The 22,198-nt window shown below is 45.8% G+C and overlaps 1 protein-coding gene across 3 annotated transcripts in view; it reads left to right on the top strand.

Moving 5' to 3' along the window:
- LOC128686324 (uncharacterized) overlaps positions 1–22,198 on the top strand; it is a 108,057-nt gene that overhangs the window by 50,930 nt on the left and 34,929 nt on the right. The window contains exon 1 of one of the 3 annotated variants that reach the window (XM_070085903.1): positions 882–1,234. The exons of the other annotated variants lie outside the window; for them this stretch is intronic. The gene's annotated coding sequence lies outside the window, so the exon portion shown is untranslated. Of the gene's footprint in view, positions 1–881; positions 1,235–22,198 lie in introns of those variants that run through there. 3 annotated transcript variants of the gene reach the window in all.

Genomic DNA, 22,198 nt, shown 5'->3' with positions numbered 1-22,198 from the left:
AGTACAACTAGGTAAGTACAACTAGGCGAGTACAACTAGGTGAGTACAACTAGGTGAGTACAACTAGGCGAGTACAACTAGGTGAACACAATAAGTGAGTACAACTAGGCGAGTACAACTAGGTGAGTACAACTAGGCGAGTACAACTAGGTGAGTACAACTAGGTGAGTACAACTAGGTGAGTACAACTAGGTAAGTACAACTAGGCGAGTACAACTAGGTGAGTACAACTAGGTGAGTACAACTAGGTGAGTACAACTAGGCGAGTACAACTAGGTGAGTACAACTAGGCGAGTACAACTAGGTGAGTACAACTAGGTGAGTACAACTAGGTAAGTACAACTAGGCGAGTACAACTAGGTGAGTACAACTAGGTGAGTACAACTAGGTGAGTACAACTAGGCGAGTACAACTAGGTGAGTACAACTAGGCGAGTACAACTAGGTGAGTACAACTAGGTGAGTACAACTAGGCGAGTACAACTAGGTGAGTACAACTAGGCGAGTACAACTAGGTGAGTACAACTAGGTGAGTACAACTAGGTGAGTACACGGTATTTTAACACGGTGAAGCAAAATGTTTGGAGAATAATAACGAGACTAAGAACAAGAACATAACATCACAGACAGAACATGAAGAACATAGAAGACAGAACGTCATGAACATGACATCAAGACAGAACATCAAGAACAAACAACAGACAGAACATGAAGAACAAACAACAGACAGAACATGAAGAACAAATAACGGACAGAACATGAAGAACAAATAACAGACAGAACTTGAAGAACAAATAACAGACAGAACATGAAGAACAAACAACAGACAGAACATGAAGAACAAATAACAGACAGAACATGAAGAACAAATAACAGACAGAACATGAAGAACAAATAACAGACAGAACATGAAGAACAAATAACAGACAGAACTTGAAGAACAAATAACAGACAGAACTTGAAGAACAAATAACAGACAGAACATGAAGAACAAACAACAGACAGAACATGAAGAACAAATAACAGACAGAACATGAAGAACAAATAACAGACAGAACATGAAGAACAAATAACAGAACATCAAGATCATGTAACAGACCTAACATCAAGAACTTGTAATCAAAACATGTCATCAAGAACAAATAACACAGAACATCAAGAACATGACATCAAGACAGAACATCAAGAACAAATAACAGACAGAAAATCAAGAGCATCTAAATAAGTTTACTCAGGTACAGTAATACATAAATACAGTTACATAAATTACCATATATAGTAGCATATGTGTACATTACCTAGGATAACCCAGGATAACCCAGGATAACCCAGGATAACCCTGGATAACCCTGGATAACCCTGGATAACCCAGGATAACCCAGGATAATCCAGGATAATCCAGGATAATCCAGGATAACCTATCGCAAAGGGTTCTTAAATGGAGATATCGTAGGATAAGGTAGACACACTTGTAGGATGGTAGGTGTATTGTCAGACTGAGATGAGAGATGGAGCCCAGTTGCCTTGCCTGTCTACGCCTGGAACGTCTGCCGCCGAGTGAGGACGGGACAGAGGGATCACTGCCCATGTGTATCCCATGACGTCACACAAAGCCAAAGGCCTACAAGGGATCTCCTGTCTAAAGCACAGGGATGATACTAATATGCTATGCTATATAATACTGGGAATACAGGGATCAGCAACTATGCTGACAAACCCAGGATAATCCAGGATAACCCAGGATAACCCAGGATAATCCAGGATAACCAAGGATAACCCAGGATAACCCAGGATAACCCAGGATAACCCAGGATAACCCAAGATAACCCAGGATAATCCAGGATAACCCAGGATAATCCAGGATAACCCAGGATAACCCATGATAACCCAGGATAATCCAGGATAATCCAGGATAACCCTGGATAATCCAGGATAATCAAGGACAATCCAGGATAATCCAGGATAACCCAGGATAATCCAGGATAATCCAGGATAATCCAGAATAATCCAGGATAGCCCAGGATAACCCAGGATAATCCAGGATAACCCAGGATAACCCAGGATAATCCAGGATAACATAGGATAACATAGGATAATCCAGGATAACCCAGGATAATCCAGGATAATCCAGGATAACCCAGGATAACCCAGGATAATCCAGGATAATCCAGGATAACCCATGATAATCCAGGATAACCCAGGATAGCCCAGGATAATCCAGGATAATCCAGGATAATCCAGGATAACCCAGGATAACCCTGGATAACCCAGGATAATCCAGGATAACCCAGGATAACCCATGATAACCCAGGATAATCCAGGATAATCCAGGATAACCCTGGATAATCCAGGATAATCAAGGACAATCCAGGATAATCCAGGATAACCCAGGATAATCCAGGATAATCCAGGATAATCCAGAATAATCCAGGATAACCCAGAATAACCCAGGATAATCCAGGATAACCCAGGATAACCCAGGATAATCCAGGATAACCCAGGATAACCCAGGATAACATAGGATAATCCAGGATAATCCAGGATAGCCCAGGATAATCCAGGATAACCCAGGATAACCCAGGATAATCCAGGATAATCCAGGATAACCCATGATAATCCAGGATAACCCAGGATAACCCAGGATAATCCAGGATAATCCAGGATAATCCAGGATAACCCAGGATAACCCAGGATAACCCAGGATAATCCAAGATAACCCAGGATAATCCAGGATAACCCAGGATAATCCAGGATAACCCAGGATAACCCAGGATAATCCAAGATAACCCAAGATAACCCAGGATAATCCAGGATAACCCAGGATAACCCAGGATAATGCAGGATAACCCAGGATAACCCAGAATAACCCAGGATAACACAGGATAATTCATGATAACCCAGGATAAACCAGGATAACCCAGAATAACCCAGGATAACCCAGGATAACCCAGGATAAACCAGGATAACCCAGGTTAACCCATGATAATCCATGATAATCCAGGATAATCCAGGATAACTCAGGATAACCCAGATTAATCCAGGATAACCCAGGATAACAAAGGATAACCCAGTATAAACCAGGATAACCCAGGTTAACCCATGATAATCCATGATAATCCAGCATAACTCAGGATAACCCAGAATAACCCAGGATAACCCAGGATAACAAAGGATAACCCAGGATAAACCTGGATAACCCAGGATAAACCTGGATAACCCAGGATAAACCTGGATAACCCAGGTTAACCCATAATAATCCAGGATAATCCAGGATAACCCAGGATAACCCAGGTAAACCCAGAATAACCCAGGATAACCCAGAACAACCCAGGATAACCCAAGATAAAACAGGATAACAAAGGATAACCCAGGATAAACCAGGATAACCCAGGTTAACCCATGATAATCCATGATAATCCATGATAACCCAGGATAACCGAGGTAAACCCAGAATAACCGGGGATAACCCAGGTTAACCCAGGATAACCCAGGATAACCCAAGTTAACCCAGGATAACCCAGCATAACCCAAGTTAAGCCAGGAAAGTCAAAGTGACTTATTTCCACTGGAGTCTTGGACATCATAGACAGAACGTCAAGAACATAACACCACATCTAGAACAAGAACAACACCACATCTAGAATAAGAACATAACACCACATCTAGAACAAGAACATAACACCACATCTAGAACAAGAACATAACACCACATCTAGAACAAGAACAACACCACATCTAGAATAAGAACATAACATCACATCTAGAACAAAAACATAACACCACATCTAGAACAAGAACATAACACCACATCTAGAACAAGAACATAACACCACATCTAGAACAAGAACATAACACCACATCTAGAACAAGAACATAACACCACATCTAGAACAAGAACAACACCACATCTAGAATAAGAACATAACACCACATCTAGAACAAGAACATAACACCACATCTAGAACAAGAACATAACACCACATCTAGAACAAGAACATAACACCACATCTAGAACAAGAACATAACACCACATCTAGAACAAGAACATAACACCACATCTAGAACAAGAACATAACACCACATCTAGAACAAGAACATAACACCACATCTAGAACAAGAACATAACACCACATCTAGAACAAGAACATAACACCACATCTAGAACAAGAACATAACACCACATCTAGAACAAGAACATAACACCACATCTAGAACAAGAACATAACACCACATCTAGAACAAGAACATAACACCACATCTAGAACAAGAACATAACACCACATCTAGAACAAGAACATAACACCACATCTAGAACAAGAACATAACACCACATCTAGAACAAAAACATAACACCACATCTAGAACAAGAACATAACACCACATCTAGAACAAGAACATAACACCACATCTAGAACAAAAACATAACACCACATCTAGAACAAGAACATAACATCACATCTAGAACAAAAACATAACACCACATCTAGAACAAGAACATAACACCACATCTAGAACAAGAACATAACACCACATCTAGAACAAGAACATAACACCACATCTAGAACAAAAACATAACACCACATCTAGAACAAGAACATAACACCACATCTAGAACAAGAACATAACACCACATCTAGAACAAAAACATAACACCACATCTAGAACAAGAACATAACACCACATCTAGAACAAGAACATAACATCACATCTAGAATAAGAACATAACACCACATCTAGAACAAGAACAACACCACATCTAGAATAAGAACATAACACCACATCTAGAACAAGAACATAACATCACATCTAGAACAAGAACATAACACCACATCTAGAACAAGAACATAACACCACATCTAGAACAAGAACATAACACCACATCTAGAATAAGAACATAACACCACATCTAGAACAAGAACATAACACCACATCTAGAACAAAAACATAACACCACATCTAGAACAAGAACATAACACCACATCTAGAAGAAAAAAATAACACCACATCGAGAATAAGAAGATAACACCACATCTAGAAGAAAAAAATAACACCACATCTAGAACAAGAACATAACACCACATCTAGAAGAAAAAAATAACACCACATCTAGAACAAGAACATAACACCACATCTAGAAGAAAAAAATAACATCACATCTAGAATAAGAACATAACACCACATCTAGAACAAGAACATAACACCACATCTAGAACAAAAACATAACACCACATCTAGAATAAGAACATAACACCACATCTAGAATAAGAACATAACACCACATCTAGAACAAGAACATAACATCACATCTAGAACAAGAACATAACACCACATCTAGAACAAGAACATAACACCACATCTAGAACAAGAACATAACACCACATCTAGAACAAGAACATAACATCACATCTAGAATAAGAACATAACACCACATCTAGAAGAAAAAAAAACACCACATCTAGAACAAAAACATAACACCACATCTAGAACAAGAACATAACACCACATCTAGAATAAGAACATAACACCACATCTAGAACAAGAACATAACATCACATCTAGAATAAGAACATAACACCACATCTAGAACAAGAACATAACATCACATCTAGAATAAGAACATAACACCACATCTAGAACAAGAACATAACATCACATCTAGAATAAGAACATAACACCACATCTAGAACAAGAACATAACATCACATCTAGAACAAGAACATAACACCACATCTAGAAGAAAAAAAAACACCACATCTAGAACAAAAACATAACACCACATCTAGAACAAGAACATAACACCACATCTAGAAGAAAAAAAAACACCACATCTAGAATAAGAACATAACACCACATCTAGAACAAGAACATAACATCACATCTAGAACAAGAACATAACACCACATCTAGAAGAAAAAAAAACACCACATCTAGAACAAAAACATAACACCACATCTAGAACAAGAACATAACACCACATCTAGAAGAAAAAAAAACACCACATCTAGAACAAAAACATAACACCACATCTAGAACAAGAACATAACATCACATCTAGAACAAAAAATAACACCACATCTAGAACAAAAACATAACACCACATCTAGAACAAGAACATAACACCACATCTAGAACAAGAACATAACACCACATCTAGAACAAGAACATAACACCACATCTAGAACAAGAACATAACACCACATCTAGAACAAGAACATAACACCACATCTAGAACAAGAACATAACACCACATCTAGAACAAGAACATAACACCACATCTAGAACAAGAACATAACACCACATCTAGAACAAAAACATAACACCACATCTAGAATAAGAACATAACATCACATCTAGAACAAGAGTAACATAACATGTCAAGAACAAGAACATATCACTTCAAGAACAAGAACACCACATCTAGAACAAGAGTAACATAACATGTCAAGAACAAGAACATAACATAACTTTACATAAACAACCAGAGCAGTGCTCTTCAAAGTTATTTTTGGCATTGTTGACCCTTAAGTTAGTCAATATACCACCAATTATTTCTCTCCATCTTTTTAGCGACTAATATACATTATATATATATATATATATATATATATATATATATATATATATATATATATATATATATATATATATATATATATATATATATATATATATATATATATATATATATATATATATATATACACGTTCCTGAAGGAATAAGAAAATTATATTTTAGTCTCGTAATTTCTAAGAAATATTTCGGTCCATTGGTTAATAAAAAAAGCAGTGTTTTGGACTGAAGAACATAATGAACAAGAGAAACAACCAGACGAGAACAAGCGGGGCGTAACATCACGGACAGGTTAGCAAGAATATAACATCACGGACACACGTACAGGGCGTGGCGCGGGGCTTTGATCATGTCTGAAAACAATTTCAACTCAACGAGAGTGTCAAGGCCATCATGGTGCTCTTGTTATATTTTCTAAACTTTATGACATTTTTGCTTGACGACGACTGAGGTATTTTGATGTGTGTGGCTGCAGCTGCAGGAGCTGTGTACCCACCTAGCAGTGTGTGGCTGCAGCTGCAGGAGCTGTGTACCCACCTAGCAGTGTGTGGCTGCAGCTGCAGGAGCTGTGTACCCACCTAGCAGTGTGTGGGTGCAGCTGCAGGAGCTGTGTAACCACCTAGCAGTGTGTGGCTGCAGCTGCAGGAGCTGTGTACCCACCTAGCAGTGTGTGGCTGCAGCTGCATGGGCTGTGTACCCACCTAGCAGTGTGTGGCTGCAGCTGCAGGAGCTGTGTACCCACCTAGCAGTGTGTGGCTGCAGCTGCAGGAGCTGTGTACCCACCTAGCAGTGTGTGGCTGCAGCTGCATGAGCTGTGTACCCACCTAGCAGTGTGTGGCTGCAGCTGCAGGAGCTGTGTACCCACCTAGCAGTGTGTGGCTGCAGCTGCAGGAGCTGTGTACCCACCTAGCAGTGTGTGGCTACAGCTGCATGAGCTGTGTACCCACCTAGCAGTGTGTGACTGCAGCTGCATGAGCTGTGTACCCACCTAGCAGTGTGTGGGTGCAGCTGCAGGAGCTGTGTACCCACCTAGCAGTGTGTGGCTGCAGCTGCAGGAGCTGTGTACCCACCTAGCAGTGTGTGGCTGCAGCTGCATGAGCTTTGTACCCACCTAGCAGTGTGTGGCTGCAGCTGCAGGAGCTGTGTACCCACCTAGCAGTGTGTGGGTGCAGCTGCAGGAGATGTGTACCCACCTAGCAGTGTGTGGGTGCAGCTGCAGGAGCTGTGTACCCGCCCAGCTGTGTGTGGCTGTAGCTGCAGGAGCTGTGTACCCGCCCAGCTGTGTGTGGCTGCAGCTGCAGGAGCTGTGTACCCGCCCAGCTGTGTGTGCGTGCAGCTGCAGGAGCTGTGTACCCGCCCTGCTGTGTGTGCGTACAGCTGCAGGAGCTGTGTACCCGCCCAGCTGTGAGTGCGTGCAGCTGCAGGAGCTGTGTACCCGCCCAGCTGTGTGTGCGTGCAACTGCAGGAGCTGTGTACCCGCACAGCGGTGTGTGTTGGTGCAGCTGCAGGAGCTGTGTACCCGCTCAGCTGTGTGTGCGTGCAGCTGCAGGAGCTGTGTACCCGCCCAGCTGTGTACCCGCCCAGCTGTGTGTGCGTGCAACTGCAGGAGCTGTGTACCCACCTTGCAGTTTATGGGTGCTGCTGCAGGAACTGTATACCCATCTAGCAATGTATTGGTGCTGCTGCAGGAGCTGTGTGCTCGCCCAGCTGTGTGTGCGTGCAGCTGCAGGAGCTGCGTAATCGACCAGCTGTGTGTGGGTGCTGCTGCAGGAGCTATGTACCCACCTAGCAGTTTATTGGTGCTGCTGCAGGAACTGTGTACCCATCTAGCAATGTATGGGTACTGCTGCAGGAGATGTGTACTCACCCAGCTGTGTGGGTGCTGCTGCAGAAGCTATGTACCCACCCAGCTGTGTGTGCGTGCTGCTGCAGGAGCTGTGTACTCACTCAGCTGTGTGTGCGTGCTGCTGCAGGAGCTGTGTACCCACCTAGCTGTGTGTGCGTGCAGCTGCAGAAGCTGTGTACCCACCTAGGTGTGTGTGCGTGCAGCTGCAGGAGCTGTGTACTCACCCAGCTGTGTATGCGTGCTGACGCAGGAGCTGTGTACGCACCCAGCTGTGTGTGCGTGCAGCTGCAGGCGTTATGTACTCACCCAGCTGTGTGTGCGTGCAGCTACAGGAGCTGTGTACTCACCCAGCTGTGTGTGCATGCTGCTGCAGAAGCTGTGTATTCACCCAGCTGTGTGTGGGTGCTGCTGCAGGAGCTGTGTATCCACCCAGCTGTGTGTGGGTGCTGCCGGAGCTGTGTAATCACCCAACTCTGTGTGGGTGCTGCTGCAGGAGTTGTGTACTCACCCAGCTTTGTGTGCGTGCTGCTGCAGGAGCTGTGTACCCACCAAGCTGTGTGTGGGTGCTGCTGCAGGAGCTGTGTACTCACCCAGTTGTGTGTGCCTGCTGCTGCAGGAGCTGTGTACTCACCCAGCTGTGTGTGGGCGTTGCGGCAGAAGCTGTGTACTCATCCAGCTTTGTGTGTGTGCTGCTGCAGGAGCTGTGTACTCACCCAGCTGTGTGTGCGTGCTGCTGCAGGAGCTGTGTACTCACCCAGCTGTGTGTGGGTGCTGCTGCAGGAGCTGTGTACTCACCCAGCTGTGTGTGCGTGCTGCTGCAGGAGCTGTGTAGTCACCCAGCTGTATGTGCGTGCTCCTGTGTACTAACCCAGCTGTGCGTGTGTGCTGCTGCAGGAGCTGTGTACTTACCCAGCTGTGTGTGTGTGCTGCTGCAGGAGCTGTTAGTTACCATTTTGTCCTAGGCACATGTCGATTAGACACTAGGCCTGTTGTATGTGTGTGTGTGTGTGTGTGTGTGTGTGTGTGTGTGTGTGTGTGTGTGTGTGTGTGTGTGTGTGTGTGTGTGTGTATGTGTGTGTGTGTGTGTGTGTGTGTATGAGTTTGTGTATGAGTGCGTGTGTGTTAGTTACCATTTTGTCCGTGGAGGTATGTGTGTGGAGGTGTGTGTGGAGGTGTGTGTGGAGGTGTGTGTGTGGAGGTGTGTGTGTGTGAGGAGGTGTGTGTGGTGTGTGTGTGTGTGTGTGTGTGTGTGTGTGTGTGTGTGTGTGTGTGTGTGAGTGTGGTGTGTGTGTGTGTGTGTGTGTGTGTGTGTGTGTGTGTGTGTGTGTGTGTGTGAGTGTGGTGTGTGTGTGTGTGTGTGTGTGTGTGTGTGTGGTGTGTGTGTGTGTGGTGTGTGTGTGTGGTGTGTGTGTGAGGTGTGTGTGTGCGTGTGTGTGTGTGTGGTGTGGTGTGTGTGTGTGTGTGTGTGTGTGTGTGTGTGTGTGTGTGTGTGTGTGTGGTGTGGTGTGTGTGTGTGTGTGTGTGTGTGTGTGTGGAGGTGTGTGGAGGTGTGTAGAGGTGTGTGTGTGTGGAGGTGTGTAGAGGTGGAGGTGTGTAGAGGTGTGTGTGTGTGTGGAGGTGTGTGTGTGGAGGTGTGTGTGTGGAGGTGTGTGTGTGGAGGTGTGTGTGTGGTGTGTGTGTGGAGGTGTGTGTGTGGTACTTACCCAGGTGTGTGTGTGTGCTGCTGCAGGAGCTGTGTACTTACCCAGCTGTGTGTGTGTGCTGCTGCAGGAGCTGTGTACTTACCCAGGTGTGTGTGTGTGCTGCTGCAGGAGCTGTGTACTTACCCAGTTGTGTGTGTGTGCTGCTGCAGGAGCTGTGTACTTACCCAGGAGTGCATGTGTGCTGCTGCAGGAGCTGTGTACTTACCCAGGTGTGTGTGTGTGCTGCTGCAGGAACTGTGTACTCACCAAGCTGTGTGTGCGTGCTGCTACAGGAGCTGTACTCACCTATTTGTACTCACCTATTTGTGGTTGCAGGGGTCGAGTCACAGCTCCTGGCCCCGCCTCTTCGCTGATTGCTACTAGGTCCTCTCTCTCCCTGCCCCATGAGCTCTATCATACCTCGCCTTAAAACTATGTATGGTTCCCGCCTCCACTACGTCACTTTCTAGGCTATTCCACGGCCTGACTACTCTATGACTGAAGAAATACTTCCTAACATCCCTTTGATTCATCTGAGTCATCAACTTCCAATTGTGACCTCTTGTGTCTGTGTCCCTTCTCTGGAACATCCCGTCTTTGTCCACCTTGTCTATTCCGCGCAGTATTTTATATGTCGTTATCATGTCTCCCCTGACCCTCCTGTCCTCCAGTGTCGTCAGGCCGATTTCCCTCAATCTTTCTTCGTAGGACAATCCCCGTAGCTCTGGGACTAGTCTTGTTGCAAACCTTTGCACTTTCTCTAATTTCTTGACGTGCTTGACTAGGTGTGGATTCCAAACTGGTGCTGCATACTCCAGTATGGGCCTGACGTAAATGGCATACAGAGTCTTAAACGAATCCTTACTGAGGTATCGGAACGCTATCCGTAGGTTTGCCAGGCGCCCGTATGCTGCAGCAGTTATCTGATTGATGTGCGCCTCAGGAGATATGCTTGGTGTTATACTCACCCCCGATCTTTTTCCTTGAGTGAGGTTTGCAGTCTTTGGCCATCTAAACTATATTGTGTCTGCGGCGGTCTTCTTTGCCCTTCCCCAATCTTCATGACTTTACATTTGGCAGGGTTAAATTCAAGGAGCCAGTTGCTGGACCAGGCTTGTAGCCTGTCCAGGTCTCTTTGTAGTCCTGCCTGATCCTCATCCGATTTGATTCTTCTCATTAACTTCACATCATCTGCAAACAAGGACACTTCTGAATTTATCCCTTCCGTTATGTCGTTCACATATACCAAGAACAGCACAGGTCCTAGGACTGACCCCTGTGGAACCCCGCTTGTCACAGGCGACCACTCTGACACCTCGTCGCGTACCATGACTCGTTGTTGCCTCCCTGTCAGGTATTCTCTGATCCATTGCAGTGTCTTTCCTGTTATGTGTGCCTGATCATCTAGTTTTTGCAGTAACCTCTTGTGAGGAACTGTGTCGAAGGCCTTCTTGCAGTCCAAAAATATGCAGTCGATCCACCCCTCTCTCTCTTGTCTTACTTCTGTCACCTTGTCATAAAACTCTAGTAGGTTTGTGACACAGGATTTTCCTTCCCTGAAACCATGCTGGTTGTCAATTATACACTTGTTTCTTTCCAGGTGCCCCACCACTCTCCTCCTGATGATCTTCTCCATGACCTTGCATACTATACACGTTAGTGATACAGGTCTGTAGTTTAGTGCCTCATGTCTGTCTCCCTTTTTAAAAATTGGGACTACATTTGCCATTTTCCATACCTCAGGGAGTTGCCCAGTTTCAAATGATGTGTTGAAGATCTTTGTTAATGGCTCACATAATATCTCTGCTCCCTCTTTAAGGACCCATGGAGAGATGTTGTCTGGTCCCACTGCCTTTGAGGTGTCAAGTTCGCATAGCAGCTTCTTCACCTCCTCCTTGGTTATATGTACCTCATCCAGCACTTGCTGGTGTGCCCCCCTGTTCTGATTTCCTGGAGTTCTACTGGTTTCCACTGTAAATACCTCTCTACATCTTGTGTTGAGCTCCTGACATACCTCTTGGTCGTTTCTTGTGAATTCCCCATCACCCTTCCTCAGTCTGATTTCCTGGTCCTTGACTGTTGTTTTCCTCCTGATGTGGCTGTACAACAGCTTCGGGTCAGTCTTTACTTTTGATGCTATGTCATTTTCATATTGTCTCTTAGCCTCCCTTATCTGTGCATATTCGTTTCTGGCTCTTCGGCTGATTTCTTTATTTTCCTGAGCTCTCTGTCTTCTGTACCTTTTCCATTCTCTAGTACACCTAGTTTTTGCCTCCCTACACCTTTGGGTGAACCAAGGACTCGTTCTGTTCTTCCCATTATTTCTGTTTCCCTTGGGAACAAACCTCTCCTCTGCCTCCTTGCATTTTGTTGCCACATAGTCCATCATTTCTTGTACTGGTTTTCCTGTCAGTTCCCTCTCCCACTGAATGTCTTGAAGGAAGTTCCTCATGCCTGAGTAGTTCCCCCTTTTGTAATTTGGTTTTTCCCAGCCTATTCCTGCTACTCTCTCCACTTGGAGCTCAACTATGTAGTCGAAGCACAGAACCACATGATCACTAGCTCCCAGGGGCCTTTCATACATGATACCCTCGATGCCCGAGCTACTCAAGGTGAATACAAGGTCCAGCCTTGCTGGTTCATCCTCTCCTCTCTCTCTGGTAGTGTCTCTAACATGTTGATGCATGAGGTTTTCCAGTACCACATCCATCATCTTGGCTCTCCATGTTTCGGGACCCCCATGGGGCTCCAGGTTTTCCCAGTCAATCTCCTTGTGATTGAAATCACCCATAACTAGTAACTTTGTTCCCCCCATGTGTGCTCTCCTAGCCACCTCGGCTAGTGTGTCGATCATTGCTCTGTTGCTCTCATCGCATTCTTCTCTTGGCCTCCTGCAGTTCTGTGGTGGGTTGAACATTACTGCAATTATCAACTTATGTCCCTCAGACTGGATTGTTCCTACTAAGTAGTCCCTTTCGCCCGTGCCATCCATTCCTTCCATTTTCTCAAACCCCCCACTGGCTTTTAATGAGCAGTGCAACTCCTCCTCCCCCTCTCCTCCCTCTGTCTTTCCTGAGGATTTGATATCCGGATGGAAAGATTGAATCTGTTATTATTCTGGTGAGTTTTGTTTCTGTGAGTGCTATTATGTCTGGGGATGTCTCCTTGATTCTTTCGTGCCACTCCTCATACTTGTTTGTTATTCCATCTGCATTTGTATACCACACCTTCAACTTCTTTTCTAAGACTGTGGTCTGGGAAGTATATTGGGGTTGGGGAAGTGGGAGACCTGGTAAGGAACTATGGGTTGTTGCTGTGGGGGTGAAGTTTGTAATGTAGTGGGTGGGGGCATTGGATGTGGCATGGGTGTTTTGATTTAGAGTATTTGGTTGCACTGGGGTTGACCTGGTCGGGAGGCTTCTATAGGAAGTTGTGAGGGAGGCTGTTTTTGATCTTCTTCCTGGGTCTGGGATCTCCTGTCTGTCTTCTCCATCCCTTCTCTTTCCTTTCCTGTGTACTTACCCAGGTGTGTGTGTGTGCTGCTGCAGGAGCTGTGTACTCCCCCAGCTGTGTCTTCAGGGGTTGACCACTGCTTCACTGGCCCAGTCTTGGTACCTCAGGTTAACTGTTGCATATTATTGCCGCTCTTGTCTTCGGGTTCCATCATGTCTACTTTGAAATCCTCGTATTAAATTGACCGCCGCTACATCTGCATTTATAATGCATTACATTTGTTGACAAAGCTCACACTGAAGGAGATCTTCCTGGTCTCAATCTCTTCTTTGAACTTCTCGTTTCACTCTCCCTGCCTTCTTTCGTTCCGTCTGAAATAAACTCTTCTTGTAATGTTTGTGTCTGGGTATCTCTTTTCTAAGTTGCTGTCAAGTTGCTTTCAAGTAGCTGTCTGCTCTTAATAATAATAATAATAATAATAATAATAATAATAATAATAATAATAATAATAATAATATATTTATTTATTTACTACAAGTGCATGTACAAGGTATACAGGTCTAGCTGACATCAATGACATACTAATATATAGAAAGCCACTTGTTATGTTGAGCATTTCCGGCAAATTAGGTCAGCTTTCTCCCAGGATGCGACCCACACCAGTCGACTAGCACTTAGGTACCCATTTTACACTGATGGATGAAAATGGACAGCAGGTGTCTTATGTAATACCCAGCTCCTCTGATCTTCGTATCTCAATCAAAATTATCTTTACTTTTTTTAAAGGGGTAGACGGGTCAGTGGAAGGTCTCGGACAGATGACCAAAAGCTCCAGTGGCGGGTCGTCACGTAACTAAGACCTGCGTCTGGAAATACTTATTCCGTTTTCTGACGAATCTTACCTAACCTATCTTCGTATAACTAAATACTTGCAGTTACGGGGTTAACCATTTATCATTAAACTTCGGAAATTTCATGATGTACTTCGTATGTTTGATAAGATGGTTCCACCAGCTTTGCTCTCCGCATCTCTTCTCTCCCGTGTTGATTCATGTCTCAAAATATGTTTCTCCCTGTTTACACTCTCCTAGGATTACGAGTTTTGTTTTATTCAAACTAAGCTTTTGGTGCTGTTCTCTCAGTGATATTTTTAATGTCTTTTGTCATTGACTTTGTATTCCTCTCTGGATCCACTGTTACTCCACTTTTTTTTTTTTTTGCGTGACTGTAGATTAATACGTAACCTCTGTAGTTACCGACTTTCCTTTCTACAAATTTTCATTGTTTACTAATAACTGAAGCTGCCTGTCCACCTCTTCACTATCTCTTTCTTCTTATCATCTGGTATTCCGCCGGGAATATTGCATACGCTGTCCTTAATCTTTATTTTGTCTTTACTTTTCCTCAGACGTCGAGGATTTATTCCATGTTTTTAATCTTTATTCGCTCACTTCGCTAGAAATTCCATCAGCATTTGTGTATAGAAATTCCAGGACTTTTTTTTAAGGGCTGTGACTGGGGGGAGGGAGGTTGTGAGGAGGGGGGTACAGGTGGTGGGTTTTGTGTGGGTGGTATGACGTGCGAGTCCTGGTATGACCTGGGGGGTCCTGGTATGACCTGGGAGTCCTGGTACGACCTGGGAGTCCTGGTATGACCTGGGAGTTCTGGTATGACCTGGGAGTCCTTGTATGACCTGGAAATCCTGGCATGATCTGAAGGAGTGTAGGTGAATGTGACAAGACTGGGACGAATGTGATGGCTAGAGAATCGAGGGAGAGGGTAGGTGCAGGTGTGGATGTAGGTGTGGATGTCGGTGTGAGTGCAGGTGTGAATGTAGGTGTGGGTACAGGTGAGAATGTATGTGTGGGTTCAGGTGCAGGTGTGAATGTAGGTGTGGGTTCAGGTGCAGGTGTGAATGTAGGTGTGGGTTCAGGTGCAGGTGTGGATGTAGGTGTGAATGTAGGTGTGGGTGCAGGTGTGAATGTAGGTGTGGGTTCAGGTGCAGGTGTGGATGTAGGTGTGGGTGCAGGTGTAGGTGCAGATGTGGGTGCTGGTGCAGGTGTGGGTGCAGGTATTGGTGCAAGTGTTGGTGCAGGTTTGGGTGCAGGTGTGGGTGTATGTGTAGGTGTGTGTACAAGCGTGGGTGTAGGTGCAGGTGCGGGTGTATGTGCAGGTGTGTGTACAGGCGTGGGTGTAGGTGCAGGTGTGGGTGTTGTTGCAGGTTTGGCTGTGGGTGTTGGTGCAGGTGTAGGTGCAGGTGTGAGTGTAGGTGTGGATGCAGTTGTGGATGCAGGGTTGCGTGCAGGTGTGGGTGCAGGGTTGCGTGCAGGTGTGGGTGCAGGGTTGCGTGCAGGTGTGGGTGCAGGGTTGCGTGCAGGTGTGGGTGCAGGGTTGCATGCAGGTGTGGGTGCAGGGTTGCGTGCAGTTGTGGGTGCAGGGTTGCGTGCAGGTATGGGTGCAGGGTTGCGTGCAGACACTCACACACTCAACACGCAACACACATCAACACACAACTGCTTCTCAAACGATGACGTCTTCGATTTAAGAGTTTTTTTTTTAATAAATAAAATGGCTGCCTGGAAGACCGTTTACATGACTGTGTCATACACACTACACACGCACATGAACACGTACACACACACACAGCCAAGAGCTCTGATTCGACCCTTGCAACCACAAATAAGGTGAATAGATAGGTGAGTACGCGCACAACGGTGTACGCATGCGTGTACGCACATGCTTAAACGCACACACACACACACTATCACACACACACACACACACACACACACACACACACACAAACACACGCACACACACATACACACACACACACACACACACACACACACACACACACACACACACACACACACACACACACACACACACACACAAACACACACATCAGGAGAAGAGTGGTGGAACACCTAGAAAGGAGTGATCTCATCAACAGCAGCCAACATGGTTTCAGGGACGGGAAATCCTGTGTCACAAACCTACTGGAGTTCTATGACATGGTGACAGCAGTAAGACAAGAGAGAGAGGGGTGGGTGGATTGCATTTTCTTGGACTGCAAGAAGGCGTTTGACACAGTTCCACACAAGAGATTGGTGCAAAAACTGGAGGACCAAGCAGGGATAACAGGGAAGGCACTACAATGGATCAGGGAATACTTGTCAGGAAGACAGCAGCGAGTCATGGTACGTGGCGAGGTGTCAGAGTGGGCACCTGTGACCAGCGGGGTCCCGCAGGGGTCAGTCCTAGGACCAGTGCTGTTTCTGGTATTTGTGAACGACATGACGGAAGGAATAGACTCTGAGGTGTCCCTGTTTGCAGATGACGTGAAGTTGATGAGAAGAATTCACTCGATCGAAGACCAGGCAGAACTACAAAGGGATCTGGACAGGCTGCAGACCTGGTCCAGCAATTGGCTCCTGGAGTTCAATCCCACCAAGTGCAAAGTCATGAAGATTGGGGAAGGGCAAAGAAGGCCGCAGACGGAGTACAGTCTAGGGGGTCAGAGACTACAAACCTCACTCAAGGAAAAAGATCTTGGGGTGAGTATAACACCAGGCACATCTCCTGAAGCGCACATCAACCAAATAACTGCTGCAGCATATGGGCGCCTAGCAAACCTCAGAACAGCATTCCGACATCTTAATAAGGAATCATTCAGGACCCTGTACACCGTGTATGTTAGGCCCATATTGGAGTATGCGGCACCAGTTTGGAACCCACACCTAGCCAAGCACGTGAAGAAACTAGAGAAAGTGCAAAGGTTTGCAACAAGACTAGTCCCAGAGCTAAGAGGTATGTCCTACGAGGAGAGGTTAAGGGAAATCAACCTGACGACACTGGAGGACAGGAGAGATAGGGGAGACATGATAACGACATACAAAATACTAAGAGGAATTGACAAGGTGGACAAAGACAGGATGTTCCAGAGATTGGACACAGTAACAAGGGGACACAGTTGGAAGCTGAAGACACAGATGAATCACAGGGATGTTAGGAAGTATTTCTTCAGCCACAGAGTAGTCAGTAAGTGGAATAGTTTGGGAAGCGATGTAGTGGAGGCAGGATCCATACATAGCTTTAAGCAGAGGTATGATAAAGCTCACGGCTCAGGGAGAGTGACCTAGTAGCGATCAGTGAAGAGGCGGGGCCAGGAGCTCGGACTCGACCCCCGCAACCTCAACTAGGTGAGTACAACTAGGTGAATACTCACACTCACATTGACCAGAGAAGACACAGCATATGAAGCTGAGAGGCCGAACAGTAAGGAAGGAGATATGAATTATGCTAAGGCCATATCAACCTGCCAAGAAGGGCCGAGGAGTGAAAGGGGAGAGCAGCTGGGTGCAAGTGGAGAGCAGCTGGGTGCAAGTGGAGAGGGTGTTCGGTCAAATGCAGAGGCATAACAATGCTACCAAGAGCCACTGGAAAAAACAAGGGAGAAAATGACCACATACAGACAGGAGCCAGAGTCACAGAGGGAGAGGCAATGGGAGGAGGAAAGGGCTAAATCAGTGTTTATCCACGGGTTTCAGGAGAGAGAGGAAAGGACACAAACTGAAAGACGGCAGGCAGAAAGAAAGGAGATTGAGAACATTATCAAGGAAATAGGTGAAGAAGACATGGACGAGATTGTAAATTTTCAGAGAATATGGGGGTACTTGAAGGGGAGAAAACGACTGATCAAGCTGATTCTCAGGATAGAAACAGTGCGGAACAGGATCCTCCAAGAGAAACCACGGTTGAAATACTCGGAAAAGTGCAAGAGGGTGTTCCTAGGCAGAGACAGAACACAAACAGAACGACAGCAGCTGAGGGAGAGGACAAAAAAGCGAAAGGAGCTACGAAAGGAGACAAGGATGGAACCAGCAGAGGTCAGTCAGAGCAGAACAGAGAAGCAAGGGCAAGCACACACAGAACTATCCTCAGAACACCATCCCAACACAAACTACAATCCACATGCACAGCTTCCACCCAACACCCAGCTATAGAATCCCACAGTATGCTACCAGGTCTCCCACACTCACAGGCCCCCCAAACCACAGTGTTGGAGAGAAAACTGAAGGTATAGTACACAAACGCTGATGGAATAACAAATAAGTGGGAGGAGTGGCACGAAAGAGTCAAAGAGGCATCACCGGATATCATAGCTCTCACAGAAACCAAGCTAACAGGTATGATAACAGATGCCATCTTTCCAACGGGATACCAGATCCTGAGGAAAGACAGAGGTAACAGGGGGGGGGTGGAGGAGTGGCACTGTTGATCAAAAACCGATGGAATTTTGATGAGCTGGAGAGAGGAGACAGCAGAGAAGCAAGCAATTACATAGCAGGAACACTTCACTCTGGAGGTCCCAAGGTGGTAATTGCAGTGATGTATAACCCACCACAGAACAGCAGGAGGCCAAGGCAAGAGTATGACGAGAGCAATAGAGCGATGGTTGACACACTGGCTGCAGTGGCCAGAAGAGCTCATGCATGCAGGGCAAAGCTCCTGATCATGGGTGACTTTAACCACAAGGAGATCGATTGGGAGAACTTGGAGCCACATGGGGGCCAAGACACATGGAGGGCTAAGATGATGGAGGTGGCTCTGGAAAATTTCATGCACCAACACGTAAGAGACACTACAAGAGAGAGAGGAGAGGATGAACCAGGATGACTGGACCTAGTATTCACCTTGAGTAGTGCAGATATTGAGGACATCACATATGAAAGACCCCTTGGGGCCAGCAATCATGTGGTTTTAAGCTTCAAATACACAGTAGAGCTACAAGTGGAGGGGGAAGCAGGAAGGCCAGGACGAATGAAGCCAAACTACAAGAAAGGGGACTACACGGGAATGAGGAACTTCCTGAACAGGGTTCAGCGGGACAGAGAACTGGCAGGGAAGCCAGTTAATGAGATGATGGAATATGTAGCAACAATGTGCAAGGAGGCTGAGGAGAGGTTTGTACCCAAGGGTAACAGGACTAATGAAAAAGCCAGGATGAGCCCATGGTTCACCCAAAGGTGCAGGGAGGCAAAAACCAAGTGTGCTAGGGAATGGAAGAAATATAGAAGACAAAGGACCCAGGAGAATAAGGAGAGCAGTCGTAGAGCCAGAAATGAATATGCACAGATAAGAAGGGAGGCCCAACGACAATATGAAAACGACATAGCAGCGAAAGCCAAATCTGACCCAAAGCTGTTATACAGCCACATCAGGAGGAAAACAACAGTCAAGGATCAGGTAATCAGGCTAAGGAAGGAAGGAGGAGAGACAAGAAATGACCATGAAGTATGTGAGGAACTCAACAAGAGATTTAAAGAAGTGTTCACAGAGGAGACAGAAGGGGCTCCAGAAATAGGAAGATTGCCTGAGGCATGGAAGACAACAAATGTAGTCCCAATCTTTAAAAAAGGAGACAGACATGAAGCACTAAACTACAGACCAGTGTCACTGACATGTATAGTATACAAAGTCATGGAGAAGATTATCAAGAGAAGAGTGGTGGAACACCTAGAAAGGAATTATCTCATCAACAGCAGCCAACATGGTTTCAGGGATGGGAAATCCTGTGTCACAAACCTACTGGAGTTCTATGACATGGTGACAGCAGTAAGACAAGAGAGAGAGAGGGGTGGGTGGATTGCATTTTCTTGGACTGCAAGAAGGCGTTTGACACAGTTCTGCACAAGAGATTAATGCAAAAACTGGAGGACCAAGCAGGGATAACAGGGAAGGCACTACAATGGATCAGGGAATACTTGTCAGGAAGACAGCAGCGAGTCATGGTACGTGGCGAGGTGTCAGAGTGAGCACCTGTGACCAGCGGGGTCCCACAGGGGTCAGTCCTGTTTCTGGTATTTGTGAACGACATGACAAAAGGAATAGACTCCGAAGTGTCCCTGTTTGCAGATGACGTGAAGTTAATGAGAAGAATTCATTCGATCGAAGACCATGCAGAACTACAAAGGGCTCTGGACAGGCTGCAGACCTGGTCCAGCAATTGGCTCCTGGAGTTCAACCCCACCAAGTGCAAAGTCATGAAGATTGGGGATGGGCAAAGAAGACCGCAGACGGAGTACAGTCTAGGGAGCCAGAGACTACAACCCTCACTCAAGGAAAAAGATCTTGGGGTGAGTATAACACCAGGCACATCTCCTGAAGCGCATATCAACCAAATAACTGCTGCAGCATATGGGCGCCTAGCAAACCTCAGAACAGCATTCCGACATCTTAATAAGGAATCGTTCAGGATCCTGTACACTGTGTACGTTAGACCCATATTGGAGTATGCGGCACCAGTTTGGAACCCACACCTAGCCAAGCACGTAAAGAAACTGGAGAAAGTGCAAAGGTTTGCAACAAGACTAGTTCCAGAGTTAAGAGGTATGTTCTATGAGGAGAGGTTAAGGGAAATCAACCTGACGACACTGGAGGACAGGAGAGATAGGGGGGACATGATAACGACATACAAAATACTGAGAGGAATTGACAAGGTGAACAAAGACAGGATGTTCCAGAGAATGGACACAGTAACAAGGGGACACAGTTGGAAGCTGAAGACACAGATGAATCACAGGAATGTTAGGAAGTATTTCTTCACCCACAGAGTAGTCAGGAAGTGGAATAGTTTGGGAAGCGATGTAGTGGAGGCAGGATCCATACATAGCTTTAAGCAGAGGTATGATAAAGCTCAAGGCTCAGGGGGAGTGACCTAGTAGCGACCAGTGAAGAGGCGGGGCCAGGAGCTTGGACTCGACCCCTGCAACCTCAACTAGGTGAGTACACTAACACACACCCTATCACACACACACACACACACACACACACACACACACACACACACACACACACACACACACACACACACACATAGAATTGTTAGGAAGTGGAATAGTCTGGCAAGTGATGTAGTGGAGGCAGGAACCATACATAGTTTTAAGACGAGGTATCATAAAGCTCATGGACCAGGGAGAGAGAGGACCCAGTAGCGGTCAGTGAAGAAGCGGGGCCAGGAGCTGAGTCTCTACCCCTGTAACCACAAATAGGTGAGTATAAATTGGTGAGTACACACACACACACACACACACACACACACACACACACACACACACACACACACACACACACACACACACACACACACACACACACACACACACACACACACACACACACACACACAGCTCGGACTCGACCCCCGCAACCTCAACTAGGTGAGTAGGTGAGTACACACACACACACACACACACACACACACACACACACACACACACACACACACACACACACACACACACACGAAGTGTCTCTGATTGCAGACGATATCAAGTTAATGAGGAGAATTCAGTCGGAGGAGGACCAGGCAGGATTACAAAGGGATCTGGACAGGCTATAGGCCTGACTGAGCAAATGGCTCTTGGGGTTCAACTCCGAGAAGTGTAAGTCATGAAGATTGGGAAAGGGCAAAGAAAGCTGCAGACAGAATACAGTCTAGGGGGAAAAAAGACTACAAACCTCAGTCAAGGAAAAGGATCTTGGGGTGAGTATAACACTGAACACATCTTCTGAGGCGCTCATCAACCAAATAACTGCTGCGGTATACAGACGACTAACAAACCTAAGAATAGCATTCCGA

This window comes from Cherax quadricarinatus, chromosome 17 (assembly GCF_038502225.1).
Source record: "Cherax quadricarinatus isolate ZL_2023a chromosome 17, ASM3850222v1, whole genome shotgun sequence".
Taxonomy (NCBI): Eukaryota; Metazoa; Arthropoda; class Malacostraca; order Decapoda; family Parastacidae; genus Cherax; species Cherax quadricarinatus.
This window is presented reverse-complemented; position numbering and strand designations above follow the sequence as displayed.